Genomic DNA, 18587 nt, shown 5'->3' on the forward strand with positions numbered 1-18587 from the left:
TGCAGAAATATATAAATAAGGGCTGACTTCCTGTAAGACGTGTCCAAAGCTGGGACGGAATAAAAGGAGACACTTGTAAATGATAGTGCTATCGTTTGAGAAAGGGTAAGTTGAGACTGACTTTCATGCGTATTCACAGACCAAGCATCATAAAGATACCAGCATGATCTTCATTGCGGGCTTAGAGCCGTTATTAGCTTTTGAGAGGTAAGAGGATTTTGAGGGCTCGTTGGTCTAGGGGTATGATTCTCGCTTTGGGTGCGAGAGGTCCCGGGTTCAAATCCCGGACGAGCCCTTTTCTTGGTACTCTTTTCAAGTTGTTTTGAAGTTTGCGTTTCAAAACCAACATCAATTTTTTCTTTGCAGTAGTGGATAATTCTTTGCTAGAGTCTCATGCTTCAGCCCTGCCCAGTCTGAGCTAATACCAAACATCTGGTCTTGCATGGCATGTACGAGCGTTCAGCTAGGGATGTCGGGCAGGTTGCATGAAAGAAATCTAAAGCCAGAGGCCCATGGAATAGCCAGTTCGGAGCAGTTTCATTACAGAAAAATCAACTGTAGGTATCTGTTTCTGTAGTGTAGTGGTTATCACGTTCGCCTCACACGCGAAAGGTCCCCGGTTCGAAACCGGGCAGAAACAGTTGTTATATTGTGTTGGCTACAATGTTGATAGGTGCCGTTTTGCCATGGAATTGTCCAAGCCCTGAAGATTATTTCATGCAATCTCGTTCCAAGAAAGGGAATTCTCTCAAAACACTAAAGTAATCAGCGTGTGGATGTATCTGTTGGTTCTCAGACCTTGCTTTCAAAAGAGCCCTGCAATCGGTTCACTGCTCACCTAGAACAAGCATTAACATGGAGAATTGTTGGCACCAACAGGAATCTTATTTTAGTGGAGTGTTTCTGGCTTTGAGTGCAGAGGCCCTCGGCTCAATTCCAAGATGATCCTTCTCAAGGTGATGATACAAATGCATTGTCACCTTTACGTTTAATGTCAGAATCATTTATTTCCAGTTGGTGGTGTAAGAATGTTTGCAACAGTATGGCGATTTTTCCTAGCCATGCATGAATGAAAGCATATCACTCGCCTTTAGGTGTTTTTCTAATACATTGATATTTGCATCTTCCTTCCTAGCCTGCATGTTTGACTATCTTACAGGCTGCATGTAATAAGTATCACATCAGGGCCCTTCTTCTACTCAATTCACAACTGTTCTATCACGACATAGATAAGAAAGCTGCATCTGCTTTTGTTGTGTAGTGGTAATCAGGTTTACCTGACGTGTGAAAGCCCCATGCTTTGAAAGTACACAGTAACAAAGAAACCGATGACTTTTATAAATAGGTGTCATGTGCGTCTCTTACTTTGCACAAAAAGTGCCAGAGATGACTTCATTTGCAGTCACTTGAAAAGTAGGGATTCTCCAATAAATGGTAAATGGTTGAAACAAATCTGAAGAAATGCATGACATACCTGTGTGTGTGTGTGTACGCATGTATGTATATATAGGGAGAGAGAGAGCGTCAATATAAACAGACTTTATTTCAATCAAGCTGTCTTTTCTATCCTTCAGGAGCAGAATGTTCTGATCATCAGCGCTCCAGAATGTAGTGTTTTCTTGGCAAGCATCACATATTGTGATGTGTTAGCTAAAAGTTCCATATCCTAGAGACTGATATATTCCTCTGTACTTGTACCTTGGGGATTCATCAAAACCTGGCATCATAAGCAGCTTTCTACTGCCACAGACTGGACAGCGAAACAATTTAAAATATCCCAGAAAAAGAAAATAAGCATGCTTAATCAGAGCTTTCTGGACAGGAAGGACCTTTGAGCAAGTGAGGAATAAGCACTGCTTTTGTTAATTTGCATAGGCAGAATAGAGACTTCTGGGAAAAGGCCGAAATTACAGTCACAGAAAATGGCTGCATCTATAGAGAACGCTAAGAAGTGTTGGCAGCTTTTCCTCTGACCCTGACCACTTTTACAAGCAATCCTATGATAGTCAGCAGGACCCACCCTAAAAAGGAAGGGGCATCCACTTGGACCCTTTCCACCTTTTCTAAATCTCGCCTGATTGAGCACTGATTGAGCAGATAAGCACATGTCATTCTCATTTCAGAAAGGTATTGGTTAGCTTGCTGCTAGCAGCTCAGTTATGTTATGATGTTAGAGGCTATGCAAGGAATGCTTTAGTCCAGCGATATGCAGTTTTTATTGCGCCTTGCCTTCACCAGGAAGATCTTTCGCTTGAATCTGTGGCCTAGGTATTCACCTTGGTATTTCTTTTGGCACAAAGTGAAGGAGTATTTGAGAGAAAATGCACAATGTGTTTCTTATGTTATTATGAACAACTTGTTACTCTTTCTCATTAAGCTTCAGCCACTGCAGAAATATATAAATAAGGGCTGACTTCCTGTAAGACGTGTCCAAAGCTGGGACGGAATAAAAGGAGACACTTGTAAATGATAGTGCTATCGTTTGAGAAAGGGTAAGTTGAGACTGACTTTCATGCGTATTCACAGACCAAGCATCATAAAGATACCAGCATGATCTTCATTGCGGGCTTAGAGCCGGTATTAGCTTTTGAGCGGTAAGAGGATTTTGAGGGCTCGTTGGTCTAGGGGTATGATTCTCGCTTTGGGTGCGAGAGGTCCCGGGTTCAAATCCCGGACGAGCCCTTTTCTTGGTACTCTTTTCAAGTTGTTTTGAAGTTTGCGTTTCAAAACCAACATCAATTTTTTCTTTGCAGTAGTGGATAATTCTTTGCTAGAGTCTCATGCTTCAGGCCTGCGCAGTCTGAGCTAATACCAAACATCTGGTCTTGCATGGCATGTACGAGCGTTCAGCTAGGGATGTCGGGCAGGTTGCATGAAAGAAATCTAAAGCCAGAGGCCCATGGAATAGCCAGTTCGGAGCAGTTTCATTACAGAAAAATCAACTGTAGGTATCTGTTTCTGTAGTGTAGTGGTTATCACGTTTGCCTCACACGCGAAAGGTCCCCGGTTTGAAACCGGGCAGAAACAGTTGTTATATTGTGTTGGCTACAATGTTGATAGGTGCCGTTTTGCCATGGAATTGTCCAAGCCCTGAAGATTATTTCATGCAATCTCGTTCCAAGAAAGGGAATTCTCTCAAAACACTAAAGTAATCGGCGTGTGGATGTATCTGTTGGTTCTCAGACCTTGCTTTCAAAAGAGCCCTGCAATCGGTTCACTGCTCACCTAGAACAAGCATTAACATGGAGAATTGTTGGCACCAACAGGAATCTTATTTTAGTGGAGTGTTTCTGGCTTTGAGTGCAGAGGCCCTCGGCTCAATTCCAAGATGATCCTTCTCAAGGTGATGATACAAATGCATTGTCACCTTTACGTTTAATGTCAGAATCATTTATTTCCAGTTGGTGGTGTAAGAATGTTTGCAACAGTATGGCGATTTTTCCTAGCCATGCATGAATGAAAGCATATCACTCGCCTTTAGGTGTTTTTCTAATACATTGATATTTGCATCTTCCTTCCTAGCCTGCATGTTTGACTATCTTACAGGCTGCATGTAATAAGTATCACATCAGGGCCCTTCTTCTACTCAATTCACAACTGTTCTATCACGACATAGATAAGAAAGCTGCATCTGCTTTTGTTGTGTAGTGGTAATCAGGTTTACCTGACGTGTGAAAGCCCCATGCTTTGAAAGTACACAGTAACAAAGAAACCGATGACTTTTATAAAAAGGTGTCATGTGTGTCTCTTACTTTGCACAAAAAGTGCCAGAGATGACTTCATTTGCAGTCACTTGAAAAGTAGGGATTCTCCAATAAATGGTAAATGGTTGAAACAAATCTGAAGAAATGCATGACATACCTGTGTGTGTGTGTGTACGCATGTATGTATATATAGGGAGAGAGAGAGCGTCAATATAAACAGACTTTATTTCAATCAAGCTGTCTTTTCTATCCTTCAGGAGCAGAATGTTCTGATCATCAGCGCTCCAGAATGTAGTGTTTTCTTGGCAAGCATCACATATTGTGATGTGTTAGCTAAAAGTTCCATATCCTAGAGACTGATATATTCCTCTGTACTTGTACCTTGGGGATTCATCAAAACCTGGCATCATAAGCAGCTTTCTACTGCCACAGACTGGACAGCGAAACAATTTAAAATATCCCAGAAAAAGAAAATAAGCATGCTTAATCAGAGCTTTCTGGACAGGAAGGACATTTGAGCAAGTGAGGAATAAGCACTGCTTTTGTTAATTTGCATAGGCAGAATAGAGACTTCTGGGAAAAGGCCGAAATTACAGTCACAGAAAATGGCTGCATCTATAGAGAACGCTAAGAAGTGTTGGCAGCTTTTCCTCTGACCCTGGCCACTTTTACAAGCAATCCTATGATAGTCAGCAGGACCTACCCTAAAAAGGAAGGGGCATCCACTTGGACACTTTCCACCTTTTCTAAATCTCGCCTGATCGAGCTAAATTGAGCACTGATTGAGCAGATAAGCACATGTCATTCTCTTTTCAGAAAGGTATTGGTTAGCTTGCTGCTAGCAGCTCAGTTATGTTATGATGTTAGAGGCTATGCAAGGAATGCTTTAGTCCAGCGATATGCAGTTTTTATTGCGCCTTGCATTCAGCAGGAAGATCTTTAGCTTGAATCTGTGGCCTAGGTATTCACCTTGGTATTTTTTTTGGCACAAAGTGAAGGAGTATTTGAGAGAAAATGCACAATGTGTTTCTTATGTTGTTATGAACAACTTGTTACTCTTTCTCATTAAGCTTCAGCCACTGCAGAAATATATAAATAAGGGCTGACTTCCTGTAAGACGTGTCCAAAGCTGGGACGGAATAAAAGGAGACACTTGTAAATGATAGTGCTATCGTTTGAGAAAGGGTAAGTTGAGACTGACTTTCATGCGTATTCACAGACCAAGCATCATAAAGATACCAGCATGATCTTCATTGCGGGCTTAGAGCCGGTATTAGCTTTTGAGAGGTAAGAGGATTTTGAGGGCTCGTTGGTCTAGGGGTATGATTCTCGCTTTGGGTGCGAGAGGTCCCGGGTTCAAATCCCGGACGAGCCCTTTTCTTGGTACTCTTTTCAAGTTGTTTTGAAGTTTGCGTTTCAAAACCAACATAAATTTTTTCTTTGCAGTAGTGGATAATTCTTTGCTAGAGTCTCATGCTTCAGCCCTGCCCAGTCTGAGCTAATACCAAACATCTGGTCTTGCATGGCATGTACGAGCGTTCAGCTAGGGATGTCGGGCAGGTTGCATGAAAGAAATCTAAAGCCAGAGGCCCATGGAATAGCCAGTTCGGAGCAGTTTCATTACAGAAAAATCAACTGTAGGTATCTGTTTCTGTAGTGTAGTGGTTATCACGTTCGCCTCACACGCGAAAGGTCCCCGGTTCGAAACCGGGCAGAAACAGTTGTTATATTGTGTTGGCTACAATGTTGATAGGTGCCGTTTTGCCATGGAATTGTCCAAGCCCTGAAGATTATTTCATGCAATCTCGTTCCAAGAAAGGGAATTCTCTCAAAACACTAAAGTAATCAGCGTATGGATGTATCTGTTGGTTCTCAGACCTTGCTTTCAAAAGAGCCCTGCAATCGGTTCACTGCTCACCTAGAACAAGCATTAACATGGAGAATTGTTGGCACCAACAGGAATCTTATTTTAGTGGAGTGTTTCTGGCTTTGAGTGCAGAGGCCCTCGGCTCAATTCCAAGATGATCCTTCTCAAGGTGATGATACAAATGCATTGTCACCTTTACGTTTAATGTCAGAATCATTTATTTCCAGTTGGTGGTGTAAGAATGTTTGCAACAGTATGGCGATTTTTCCTAGCCATGCATGAATGAAAGCATATCACTCGCCTTTAGGTGTTTTTCTAATACATTGATATTTGCATCTTCCTTCCTAGCCTGCATGTTTGACTATCTTACAGGCTGCATGTAATAAGTATCACATCAGGGCCCTTCTTCTACTCAATTCACAACTGTTCTATCACGACATAGATAAGAAAGCTGCATCTGCTTTTGTTGTGTAGTGGTAATCAGGTTTACCTGACGTGTGAAAGCCCCATGCTTTGAAAGTACACAGTAACAAAGAAACCGATGACTTTTATAAAAAGGTGTCATGTGTGTCTCTTACTTTGCACAAAAAGTGCCAGAGATGACTTCATTTGCAGTCACTTGAAAAGTAGGGATTCTCCAATAAATGGTAAATGGTTGAAACAAATCTGAAGAAATGCATGACATACCTGTGTGTGTGTGTGTACGCATGTATGTATATATAGGGAGAGAGAGAGCGTCAATATAAACAGACTTTATTTCAATCAAGCTGTCTTTTCTATCCTTCAGGAGCAGAATGTTCTGATCATCAGCGCTCCAGAATGTAGTGTTTTCTTGGCAAGCATCACATATTGTGATGTGTTAGCTAAAAGTTCCATATCCTAGAGACTGATATATTCCTCTGTACTTGTACCTTGGGGATTCATCAAAACCTGGCATCATAAGCAGCTTTCTACTGCCACAGACTGGACAGCGAAACAATTTAAAATATCCCAGAAAAAGAAAATAAGCATGCTTAATCAGAGCTTTCTGGACAGGAAGGACATTTGAGCAAGTGAGGAATAAGCACTGCTTTTGTTAATTTGCATAGGCAGAATAGAGACTTCTGGGAAAAGGCCGAAATTACAGTCACAGAAAATGGCTGCATCTATAGAGAACGCTAAGAAGTGTTGGCAGCTTTTCCTCTGACCCTGGCCACTTTTACAAGCAATCCTATGATAGTCAGCAGGACCTACCCTAAAAAGGAAGGAGCATCCACTTGGACCCTTTCCACCTTTTCTAAATCTCGCCTGATCGAGCTAAATTGAGCACTGATTGAGCAGATAAGCACATGTCATTCTCATTTCAGAAAGGTATTGGTTAGCTTGCTGCTAGCAGCTCAGTTATGTTATGATGTTAGAGGCTATGCAAGGAATGCTTTAGTCCAGCGATATGCAGTTTTTATTGCGCCTTGCATTCAGCAGGAAGATCTTTAGCTTGAATCTGTGGCCTAGGTATTCACCTTGGTATTTTTTTTGGCACAAAGTGAAGGAGTATTTGAGAGAAAATGCACAATGTGTTTCTTATGTTGTTATGAACAACTTGTTACTCTTTCTCATTAAGCTTCAGCCACTGCAGAAATATATAAATAAGGGCTGACTTCCTGTAAGACGTGTCCAAAGCTGGGACGGAATAAAAGGAGACACTTGTAAATGATAGTGCTATCGTTTGAGAAAGGGTAAGTTGAGACTGACTTTCATGCGTATTCACAGACCAAGCATCATAAAGATACCAGCATGATCTTCATTGCGGGCTTAGAGCCGGTATTAGCTTTTGAGAGGTAAGAGGATTTTGAGGGCTCGTTGGTCTAGGGGTATGATTCTCGCTTTGGGTGCGAGAGGTCCCGGGTTCAAATCCCGGACGAGCCCTTTTCTTGGTACTCTTTTCAAGTTGTTTTGAAGTTTGCGTTTCAAAACCAACATCAATTTTTTCTTTGCAGTAGTGGATAATTCTTTGCTAGAGTCTCATGCTTCAGCCCTGCCCAGTCTGAGCTAATACCAAACATCTGGTCTTGCATGGCATGTACGAGCGTTCAGCTAGGGATGTCGGGCAGGTTGCATGAAAGAAATCTAAAGCCAGAGGCCCATGGAATAGCCAGTTCGGAGCAGTTTCATTACAGAAAAATCAACTGTAGGTATCTGTTTCTGTAGTGTAGTGGTTATCACGTTCGCCTCACACGCGAAAGGTCCCCGGTTCGAAACCGGGCAGAAACAGTTGTTATATTGTGTTGGCTACAATGTTGATAGGTGCCGTTTTGCCATGGAATTGTCCAAGCCCTGAAGATTATTTCATGCAATCTCGTTCCAAGAAAGGGAATTCTCTCAAAACACTAAAGTAATCGGCGTGTGGATGTATCTGTTGGTTCTCAGACCTTGCTTTCAAAAGAGCCCTGCAATCGGTTCACTGCTCACCTAGAACAAGCATTAACATGGAGAATTGTTGGCACCAACAGGAATCTTATTTTAGTGGAGTGTTTCTGGCTTTGAGTGCAGAGGCCCTCGGCTCAATTCCAAGATGATCCTTCTCAAGGTGATGATACAAATGCATTGTCACCTTTACGTTTAATGTCAGAATCATTTATTTCCAGTTGGTGGTGTAAGAATGTTTGCAACAGTATGGCGATTTTTCCTAGCCATGCATGAATGAAAGCATATCACTCGCCTTTAGGTGTTTTTCTAATACATTTATATTTGCATCTTCCTTCTTAGCCTGCATGTTTGACTATCTTACAGGCTGCATGTAATAAGTATCACATCAGGGCCCTTCTTCTACTCAATTCACAACTGTTCTATCACGACATAGATAAGAAAGCTGCATCTGCTTTTGTTGTGTAGTGGTAATCAGGTTTACCTGACGTGTGAAAGCCCCATGCTTTGAAAGTACACAGTAACAAAGAAACCGATGACTTTTATAAAAAGGTGTCATGTGTGTCTCTTACTTTGCACAAAAAGTGCCAGAGATGACTTCATTTGCAGTCACTTGAAAAGTAGGGATTCTCCAATAAATGGTAAATGGTTGAAACAAATCTGAAGAAATGCATGACATACCTGTGTGTGTGTGTGTACGCATGTATGTATATATAGGGAGAGAGAGAGCGTCAATATAAACAGACTTTATTTCAATCAAGCTGTCTTTTCTATCCTTCAGGAGCAGAATGTTCTGATCATCAGCGCTCCAGAATGTAGTGTTTTCTTGGCAAGCATCACATATTGTGATGTGTTAGCTAAAAGTTCCATATCCTAGAGACTGATATATTCCTCTGTACTTGTACCTTGGGGATTCATCAAAACCTGGCATCATAAGCAGCTTTCTACTGCCACAGACTGGACAGCGAAACAATTTAAAATATCCCAGAAAAAGAAAATAAGCATGCTTAATCAGAGCTTTCTGGACAGGAAGGACATTTGAGCAAGTGAGGAATAAGCACTGCTTTTGTTAATTTGCATAGGCAGAATAGAGACTTCTGGGAAAAGGCCGAAATTACAGTCACAGAAAATGGCTGCATCTATAGAGAACGCTAAGAAGTGTTGGCAGCTTTTCCTCTGACCCTGGCCACTTTTACAAGCAATCCTATGATAGTCAGCAGGACCTACCCTAAAAAGGAAGGAGCATCCACTTGGACCCTTTCCACCTTTTCTAAATCTCGCCTGATCGAGCTAAATTGAGCACTGATTGAGCAGATAAGCACATGTCATTCTCATTTCAGAAAGGTATTGGTTAGCTTGCTGCTAGCAGCTCAGTTATGTTATGATGTTAGAGGCTATGCAAGGAATGCTTTAGTCCAGCGATATGCAGTTTTTATTGCGCCTTGCATTCAGCAGGAAGATCTTTAGCTTGAATCTGTGGCCTAGGTATTCACCTTGGTATTTTTTTTGGCACAAAGTGAAGGAGTATTTGAGAGAAAATGCACAATGTGTTTCTTATGTTGTTATGAACAACTTGTTACTCTTTCTCATTAAGCTTCAGCCACTGCAGAAATATATAAATAAGGGCTGACTTCCTGTAAGACGTGTCCAAAGCTGGGACGGAATAAAAGGAGACACTTGTAAATGATAGTGCTATCGTTTGAGAAAGGGTAAGTTGAGACTGACTTTCATGCGTATTCACAGACCAAGCATCATAAAGATACCAGCATGATCTTCATTGCGGGCTTAGAGCCGGTATTAGCTTTTGAGAGGTAAGAGGATTTTGAGGGCTCGTTGGTCTAGGGGTATGATTCTCGCTTTGGGTGCGAGAGGTCCCGGGTTCAAATCCCGGACGAGCCCTTTTCTTGGTACTCTTTTCAAGTTGTTTTGAAGTTTGCGTTTCAAAACCAACATCAATTTTTTCTTTGCAGTAGTGGATAATTCTTTGCTAGAGTCTCATGCTTCAGCCCTGCCCAGTCTGAGCTAATACCAAACATCTGGTCTTGCATGGCATGTACGAGCGTTCAGCTAGGGATGTCGGGCAGGTTGCATGAAAGAAATCTAAAGCCAGAGGCCCATGGAATAGCCAGTTCGGAGCAGTTTCATTACAGAAAAATCAACTGTAGGTATCTGTTTCTGTAGTGTAGTGGTTATCACGTTCGCCTCACACGCGAAAGGTCCCCGGTTCGAAACCGGGCAGAAACAGTTGTTATATTGTGTTGGCTACAATGTTGATAGGTGCCGTTTTGCCATGGAATTGTCCAAGCCCTGAAGATTATTTCATGCAATCTCGTTCCAAGAAAGGGAATTCTCTCAAAACACTAAAGTAATCGGCGTGTGGATGTATCTGTTGGTTCTCAGACCTTGCTTTCAAAAGAGCCCTGCAATCGGTTCACTGCTCACCTAGAACAAGCATTAACATGGAGAATTGTTGGCACCAACAGGAATCTTATTTTAGTGGAGTGTTTCTGGCTTTGAGTGCAGAGGCCCTCGGCTCAATTCCAAGATGATCCTTCTCAAGGTGATGATACAAATGCATTGTCACCTTTACGTTTAATGTCAGAATCATTTATTTCCAGTTGGTGGTGTAAGAATGTTTGCAACAGTATGGCGATTTTTCCTAGCCATGCATGAATGAAAGCATATCACTCGCCTTTAGGTGTTTTTCTAATACATTTATATTTGCATCTTCCTTCTTAGCCTGCATGTTTGACTATCTTACAGGCTGCATGTAATAAGTATCACATCAGGGCCCTTCTTCTACTCAATTCACAACTGTTCTATCACGACATAGATAAGAAAGCTGCATCTGCTTTTGTTGTGTAGTGGTAATCAGGTTTACCTGACGTGTGAAAGCCCCATGCTTTGAAAGTACACAGTAACAAAGAAACCGATGACTTTTATAAAAAGGTGTCATGTGTGTCTCTTACTTTGCACAAAAAGTGCCAGAGATGACTTCATTTGCAGTCACTTGAAAAGTAGGGATTCTCCAATAAATGGTAAATGGTTGAAACAAATCTGAAGAAATGCATGACATACCTGTGTGTGTGTGTGTACGCATGTATGTATATATAGGGAGAGAGAGAGCGTCAATATAAACAGACTTTATTTCAATCAAGCTGTCTTTTCTATCCTTCAGGAGCAGAATGTTCTGATCATCAGCGCTCCAGAATGTAGTGTTTTCTTGGCAAGCATCACATATTGTGATGTGTTAGCTAAAAGTTCCATATCCTAGAGACTGATATATTCCTCTGTACTTGTACCTTGGGGATTCATCAAAACCTGGCATCATAAGCAGCTTTCTACTGCCACAGACTGGACAGCGAAACAATTTAAAATATCCAAGAAAAAGAAAATAAGCATGCTTAATCAGAGCTTTCTGGACAGGAAGGACATTTGAGCAAGTGAGGAATAAGCATTGCTTTTGTTAATTTGCATAGGCAGAATAGAGATTTCTGGGAAAAGGCCGAAATTACAGTCACAGAAAATGGCTGCATCTATAGAGAACGCTAAGAAGTGTTGGCAGCTTTTCCTCTGACCCTGGCCACTTTTACAAGCAATCCTATGATAGTCAGCAGGACCCACCCTAAAAAGGAAGGGGCATCCACTTGGACCCTTTCCACCTTTTCTAAATCTCGCCTGATTGAGCACTGATTGAGCAGATAAGCACATGTCATTCTCATTTCAGAAAGGTATTGGTTAACTTGCTGCTAGCAGCTCAGTTATGTTATGATGTTAGAGGCTATGCAAGGAATGCTTTAGTCCAGCGATATGCAGTTTTTATTGCGCCTTGCCTTCACCAGGAAGATCTTTAGCTTGAATCTGTGGCCTAGGTATTCACCTTGGTATTTCTTTTGGCACAAAGTGAAGGAGTATTTGAGAGAAAATGCACAATGTGTTTCTTATGTTATTATGAACAACTTGTTACTCTTTCTCATTAAGCTTCAGCCACTGCAGAAATATATAAATAAGGGCTGACTTCCTGTAAGACGTGTCCAAAGCTGGGACGGAATAAAAGGAGACACTTGTAAATGATAGTGCTATCGTTTGAGAAAGGGTAAGTTGAGACGGACTTTCATGCGTATTCACAGACCAAGCATCATAAAGATACCAGCATGATCTTCATTGCGGGCTTAGAGCCGGTATTAGCTTTTGAGCGGTAAGAGGATTTTGAGGGCTCGTTGGTCTAGGGGTATGATTCTCGCTTTGGGTGCGAGAGGTCCCGGGTTCAAATCCCGGACGAGCCCTTTTCTTGGTACTCTTTTCAAGTTGTTTTGAAGTTTGCGTTTCAAAACCAACATCAATTTTTTCTTTGCAGTAGTGGATAATTCTTTGCTAGAGTCTCATGCTTCAGCCCTGCCCAGTCTGAGCTAATACCAAACATCTGGTCTTGCATGGCATGTACGAGCGTTCAGCTAGGGATGTCGGGCAGGTTGCATGAAAGAAATCTAAAGCCAGAGGCCCATGGAATAGCCAGTTCGGAGCAGTTTCATTACAGAAAAATCAATTGTAGGTATCTGTTTCTGTAGTGTAGTGGTTATCACGTTCGCCTCACTCGCGAAAGGTCCCCGGTTCGAAACCGGGCAGAAACAGTTGTTATATTGTGTTGGCTACAATGTTGATAGGTGCCGTTTTGCCATGGAATTGTCCAAGCCCTGAAGATTATTTCATGCAATCTCGTTCCAAGAAAGGGAATTCTCTCAAAACACTAAAGTAATCAGCGTGTGGATGTATCTGTTGGTTCTCAGACCTTGCTTTCAAAAGAGCCCTGCAATCGGTTCACTGCTCACCTAGAACAAGCATTAACATGGAGAATTGTTGGCACCAACAGGAATCTTATTTTAGTGGAGTGTTTCTGGCTTTGAGTGCAGAGGCCCTCGGCTCAATTCCAAGATGATCCTTCTCAAGGTGATGATACAAATGCATTGTCACCTTTACGTTTAATGTCAGAATCATTTATTTCCAGTTGGTGGTGTAAGAATGTTTGCAACAGTATGGCGATTTTTCCTAGCCATGCATGAATGAAAGCATATCACTCGCCTTTAGGTGTTTTTCTAATACATTGATATTTGCATCTTCCTTCCTAGCCTGCATGTTTGACTATCTTACAGGCTGCATGTAATAAGTATCACATCAGGGCCCTTCTTCTACTCAATTCACAACTGTTCTATCACGACATAGATAAGAAAGCTGCATCTGCTTTTGTTGTGTAGTGGTAATCAGGTTTACCTGACGTGTGAAAGCCCCATGCTTTGAAAGTACACAGTAACAAAGAAACCGATGACTTTTATAAATAGGTGTCATGTGCGTCTCTTACTTTGCACAAAAAGTGCCAGAGATGACTTCATTTGCAGTCACTTGAAAAGTAGGGATTCTCCAATAAATGGTAAATGGTTGAAACAAATCTGAAGAAATGCATGACATACCTGTGTGTGTGTGTGTACGCATGTATGTATATATAGGGAGAGAGAGAGCGTCAATATAAACAGACTTTATTTCAATCAAGCTGTCTTTTCTATCCTTCAGGAGCAGAATGTTCTGATCATCAGCGCTCCAGAATGTAGTGTTTTCTTGGCAAGCATCACATATTGTGATGTGTTAGCTAAAAGTTCCATATCCTAGAGACTGATATATTCCTCTGTACTTGTACCTTGGGGATTCATCAAAACCTGGCATCATAAGCAGCTTTCTACTGCCACAGACTGGACAGCGAAACAATTTAAAATATCCCAGAAAAAGAAAATAAGCATGCTTAATCAGAGCTTTCTGGACAGGAAGGACCTTTGAGCAAGTGAGGAATAAGCACTGCTTTTGTTAATTTGCATAGGCAGAATAGAGACTTCTGGGAAAAGGCCGAAATTACAGTCACAGAAAATGGCTGCATCTATAGAGAACGCTAAGAAGTGTTGGCAGCTTTTCCTCTGACCCTGACCACTTTTACAAGCAATCCTATGATAGTCAGCAGGACCCACCCTAAAAAGGAAGGGGCATCCACTTGGACCCTTTCCACCTTTTCTAAATCTCGCCTGATTGAGCACTGATTGAGCAGATAAGCACATGTCATTCTCATTTCAGAAAGGTATTGGTTAGCTTGCTGCTAGCAGCTCAGTTATGTTATGATGTTAGAGGCTATGCAAGGAATGCTTTAGTCCAGCGATATGCAGTTTTTATTGCGCCTTGCATTCAGCAGGAAGATCTTTAGCTTGAATCTGTGGCCTAGGTATTCACCTTGGTATTTTTTTTGGCACAAAGTGAAGGAGTATTTGAGAGAAAATGCACAATGTGTTTCTTATGTTGTTATGAACAACTTGTTACTCTTTCTCATTAAGCTTCAGCCACTGCAGAAATATATAAATAAGGGCTGACTTCCTGTAAGACGTGTCCAAAGCTGGGACGGAATAAAAGGAGACACTTGTAAATGATAGTGCTATCGTTTGAGAAAGGGTAAGTTGAGACTGACTTTCATGCGTATTCACAGACCAAGCATCATAAAGATACCAGCATGATCTTCATTGCGGGCTTAGAGCCGGTATTAGCTTTTGAGAGGTAAGAGGATTTTGAGGGCTCGTTGGTCTAGGGGTATGATTCTCGCTTTGGGTGCGAGAGGTCCCGGGTTCAAATCCCGGACGAGCCCTTTTCTTGGTACTCTTTTCAAGTTGTTTTGAAGTTTGCGTTTCAAAACCAACATCAATTTTTTCTTTGCAGTAGTGGATAATTCTTTGCTAGAGTCTCATGCTTCAGCCCTGCCCAGTCTGAGCTAATACCAAACATCTGGTCTTGCATGGCATGTACGAGCGTTCAGCTAGGGATGTCGGGCAGGTTGCATGAAAGAAATCTAAAGCCAGAGGCCCATGGAATAGCCAGTTCGGAGCAGTTTCATTACAGAAAAATCAACTGTAGGTATCTGTTTCTGTAGTGTAGTGGTTATCACGTTCGCCTCACACGCGAAAGGTCCCCGGTTCGAAACCGGGCAGAAACAGTTGTTATATTGTGTTGGCTACAATGTTGATAGGTGCCGTTTTGCCATGGAATTGTCCAAGCCCTGAAGATTATTTCATGCAATCTCGTTCCAAGAAAGGGAATTCTCTCAAAACACTAAAGTAATCGGCGTGTGGATGTATCTGTTGGTTCTCAGACCTTGCTTTCAAAAGAGCCCTGCAATCGGTTCACTGCTCACCTAGAACAAGCATTAACATGGAGAATTGTTGGCACCAACAGGAATCTTATTTTAGTGGAGTGTTTCTGGCTTTGAGTGCAGAGGCCCTCGGCTCAATTCCAAGATGATCCTTCTCAAGGTGATGATACAAATGCATTGTCACCTTTACGTTTAATGTCAGAATCATTTATTTCCAGTTGGTGGTGTAAGAATGTTTGCAACAGTATGGCGATTTTTCCTAGCCATGCATGAATGAAAGCATATCACTCGCCTTTAGGTGTTTTTCTAATACATTTATATTTGCATCTTCCTTCTTAGCCTGCATGTTTGACTATCTTACAGGCTGCATGTAATAAGTATCACATCAGGGCCCTTCTTCTACTCAATTCACAACTGTTCTATCACGACATAGATAAGAAAGCTGCATCTGCTTTTGTTGTGTAGTGGTAATCAGGTTTACCTGACGTGTGAAAGCCCCATGCTTTGAAAGTACACAGTAACAAAGAAACCGATGACTTTTATAAAAAGGTGTCATGTGTGTCTCTTACTTTGCTCAAAAAGTGCCAGAGATGACTTCATTTGCAGTCACTTGAAAAGTAGGGATTCTCCAATAAATGGTAAATGGTTGAAACAAATCTGAAGAAATGCATGACATACCTGTGTGTGTGTGTGTACGCATGTATGTATATATAGGGAGAGAGAGAGCGTCAATATAAACAGACTTTATTTCAATCAAGCTGTCTTTTCTATCCTTCAGGAGCAGAATGTTCTGATCATCAGCGCTCCAGAATGTAGTGTTTTCTTGGCAAGCATCACATATTGTGATGTGTTAGCTAAAAGTTCCATATCCTAGAGACTGATATATTCCTCTGTACTTGTACCTTGGGGATTCATCAAAACCTGGCATCATAAGCAGCTTTCTACTGCCACAGACTGGACAGCGAAACAATTTAAAATATCCAAGAAAAAGAAAATAAGCATGCTTAATCAGAGCTTTCTGGACAGGAAGGACATTTGAGCAAGTGAGGAATAAGCATTGCTTTTGTTAATTTGCATAGGCAGAATAGAGATTTCTGGGAAAAGGCCGAAATTACAGTCACAGAAAATGGCTGCATCTATAGAGAACGCTAAGAAGTGTTGGCAGCTTTTCCTCTGACCCTGGCCACTTTTACAAGCAATCCTATGATAGTCAGCAGGACCCACCCTAAAAAGGAAGGGGCATCCACTTGGACCCTTTCCACCTTTTCTAAATCTCGCCTGATTGAGCACTGATTGAGCAGATAAGCACATGTCATTCTCATTTCAGAAAGGTATTGGTTAACTTGCTGCTAGCAGCTCAGTTATGTTATGATGTTAGAGGCTATGCAAGGAATGCTTTAGTCCAGCGATATGCAGTTTTTATTGCGCCTTGCCTTCACCAGGAAGATCTTTAGCTTGAATCTGTGGCCTAGGTATTCACCTTGGTATTTCTTTTGGCACAAAGTGAAGGAGTATTTGAGAGAAAATGCACAATGTGTTTCTTATGTTATTATGAACAACTTGTTACTCTTTCTCATTAAGCTTCAGCCACTGCAGAAATATATAAATAAGGGCTGACTTCCTGTAAGACGTGTCCAAAGCTGGGACGGAATAAAAGGAGACACTTGTAAATGATAGTGCTATCGTTTGAGAAAGGGTAAGTTGAGACGGACTTTCATGCGTATTCACAGACCAAGCATCATAAAGATACCAGCATGATCTTCATTGCGGGCTTAGAGCCGGTATTAGCTTTTGAGCGGTAAGAGGATTTTGAGGGCTCGTTGGTCTAGGGGTATGATTCTCGCTTTGGGTGCGAGAGGTCCCGGGTTCAAATCCCGGACGAGCCCTTTTCTTGGTACTCTTTTCAAGTTGTTTTGAAGTTTGCGTTTCAAAACCAACATCAATTTTTTCTTTGCAGTAGTGGATAATTCTTTGCTAGAGTCTCATGCTTCAGCCCTGCCCAGTCTGAGCTAATACCAAACATCTGGTCTTGCATGGCATGTACGAGCGTTCAGCTAGGGATGTCGGGCAGGTTGCATGAAAGAAATCTAAAGCCAGAGGCCCATGGAATAGCCAGTTCGGAGCAGTTTCATTACAGAAAAATCAATTGTAGGTATCTGTTTCTGTAGTGTAGTGGTTATCACGTTCGCCTCACTCGCGAAAGGTCCCCGGTTCGAAACCGGGCAGAAACAGTTGTTATATTGTGTTGGCTACAATGTTGATAGGTGCCGTTTTGCCATGGAATTGTCCAAGCCCTGAAGATTATTTCATGCAATCTCGTTCCAAGAAAGGGAATTCTCTCAAAACACTAAAGTAATCAGCGTGTGGATGTATCTGTTGGTTCTCAGACCTTGCTTTCAAAAGAGCCCTGCAATCGGTTCACTGCTCACCTAGAACAAGCATTAACATGGAGAATTGTTGGCACCAACAGGAATCTTATTTTAGTGGAGTGTTTCTGGCTTTGAGTGCAGAGGCCCTCGGCTCAATTCCAAGATGATCCTTCTCAAGGTGATGATACAAATGCATTGTCACCTTTACGTTTAATGTCAGAATCATTTATTTCCAGTTGGTGGTGTAAGAATGTTTGCAACAGTATGGCGATTTTTCCTAGCCATGCATGAATGAAAGCATATCACTCGCCTTTAGGTGTTTTTCTAATACATTGATATTTGCATCTTCCTTCCTAGCCTGCATGTTTGACTATCTTACAGGCTGCATGTAATAAGTATCACATCAGGGCCCTTCTTCTACTCAATTCACAACTGTTCTATCACGACATAGATAAGAAAGCTGCATCTGCTTTTGTTGTGTAGTGGTAATCAGGTTTACCTGACGTGTGAAAGCCCCATGCTTTGAAAGTACACAGTAACAAAGAAACCGATGACTTTTATAAATAGGTGTCATGTGCGTCTCTTACTTTGCACAAAAAGTGCCAGAGATGACTTCATTTGCAGTCACTTGAAAAGTAGGGATTCTCCAATAAATGGTAAATGGTTGAAACAAATCTGAAGAAATGCATGACATACCTGTGTGTGTGTGTGTACGCATGTATGTATATATAGGGAGAGAGAGAGCGTCAATATAAACAGACTTTATTTCAATCAAGCTGTCTTTTCTATCCTTCAGGAGCAGAATGTTCTGATCATCAGCGCTCCAGAATGTAGTGTTTTCTTGGCAAGCATCACATATTGTGATGTGTTAGCTAAAAGTTCCATATCCTAGAGACTGATATATTCCTCTGTACTTGTACCTTGGGGATTCATCAAAACCTGGCATCATAAGCAGCTTTCTACTGCCACAGACTGGACAGCGAAACAATTTAAAATATCCCAGAAAAAGAAAATAAGCATGCTTAATCAGAGCTTTCTGGACAGGAAGGACCTTTGAGCAAGTGAGGAAT

General features: G+C 41.6%; 13 non-coding genes across 13 annotated transcripts; all 13 read left to right on the forward strand.

The window, feature by feature from the left end:
- Positions 1 to 223: 223 nt before the first annotated feature.
- On the forward strand, positions 224 to 295 carry TRNAP-UGG (transfer RNA proline (anticodon UGG)). Its single transcript has one exon. It is a non-coding gene; the product is annotated as a tRNA-Pro (tRNA).
- A 272-nt stretch (positions 296 to 567) lies between these two features.
- Positions 568 to 640, forward strand: TRNAV-CAC (transfer RNA valine (anticodon CAC)). The gene has a single exon. It is a non-coding gene; the product is annotated as a tRNA-Val (tRNA).
- A 1970-nt stretch (positions 641 to 2610) lies between these two features.
- TRNAP-UGG (transfer RNA proline (anticodon UGG)) lies at positions 2611 to 2682 on the forward strand. The gene has a single exon. It is a non-coding gene; the product is annotated as a tRNA-Pro (tRNA).
- Positions 2683 to 5007: 2325 nt separating this feature from the next.
- Positions 5008 to 5079, forward strand: TRNAP-UGG (transfer RNA proline (anticodon UGG)). Its single transcript has one exon. It is a non-coding gene; the product is annotated as a tRNA-Pro (tRNA).
- Positions 5080 to 5351: 272 nt separating this feature from the next.
- On the forward strand, positions 5352 to 5424 carry TRNAV-CAC (transfer RNA valine (anticodon CAC)). The gene has a single exon. It is a non-coding gene; the product is annotated as a tRNA-Val (tRNA).
- Positions 5425 to 7404: 1980 nt separating this feature from the next.
- Positions 7405 to 7476, forward strand: TRNAP-UGG (transfer RNA proline (anticodon UGG)). Its single transcript has one exon. It is a non-coding gene; the product is annotated as a tRNA-Pro (tRNA).
- A 272-nt stretch (positions 7477 to 7748) lies between these two features.
- TRNAV-CAC (transfer RNA valine (anticodon CAC)) lies at positions 7749 to 7821 on the forward strand. Its single transcript has one exon. It is a non-coding gene; the product is annotated as a tRNA-Val (tRNA).
- Positions 7822 to 9801: 1980 nt separating this feature from the next.
- Positions 9802 to 9873, forward strand: TRNAP-UGG (transfer RNA proline (anticodon UGG)). Its single transcript has one exon. It is a non-coding gene; the product is annotated as a tRNA-Pro (tRNA).
- Positions 9874 to 10145: 272 nt separating this feature from the next.
- Positions 10146 to 10218, forward strand: TRNAV-CAC (transfer RNA valine (anticodon CAC)). The gene has a single exon. It is a non-coding gene; the product is annotated as a tRNA-Val (tRNA).
- Positions 10219 to 12188: 1970 nt separating this feature from the next.
- TRNAP-UGG (transfer RNA proline (anticodon UGG)) lies at positions 12189 to 12260 on the forward strand. Its single transcript has one exon. It is a non-coding gene; the product is annotated as a tRNA-Pro (tRNA).
- A 2315-nt stretch (positions 12261 to 14575) lies between these two features.
- On the forward strand, positions 14576 to 14647 carry TRNAP-UGG (transfer RNA proline (anticodon UGG)). The gene has a single exon. It is a non-coding gene; the product is annotated as a tRNA-Pro (tRNA).
- Positions 14648 to 14919: 272 nt separating this feature from the next.
- Positions 14920 to 14992, forward strand: TRNAV-CAC (transfer RNA valine (anticodon CAC)). Its single transcript has one exon. It is a non-coding gene; the product is annotated as a tRNA-Val (tRNA).
- A 1970-nt stretch (positions 14993 to 16962) lies between these two features.
- TRNAP-UGG (transfer RNA proline (anticodon UGG)) lies at positions 16963 to 17034 on the forward strand. The gene has a single exon. It is a non-coding gene; the product is annotated as a tRNA-Pro (tRNA).
- Positions 17035 to 18587: the final 1553 nt, after the last annotated feature.

Source organism: Triturus cristatus, chromosome 8, assembly GCF_964204655.1.
Source record: "Triturus cristatus chromosome 8, aTriCri1.1, whole genome shotgun sequence".
Lineage (NCBI taxonomy): Eukaryota > Metazoa > Chordata > Amphibia > Caudata > Salamandridae > Triturus > Triturus cristatus.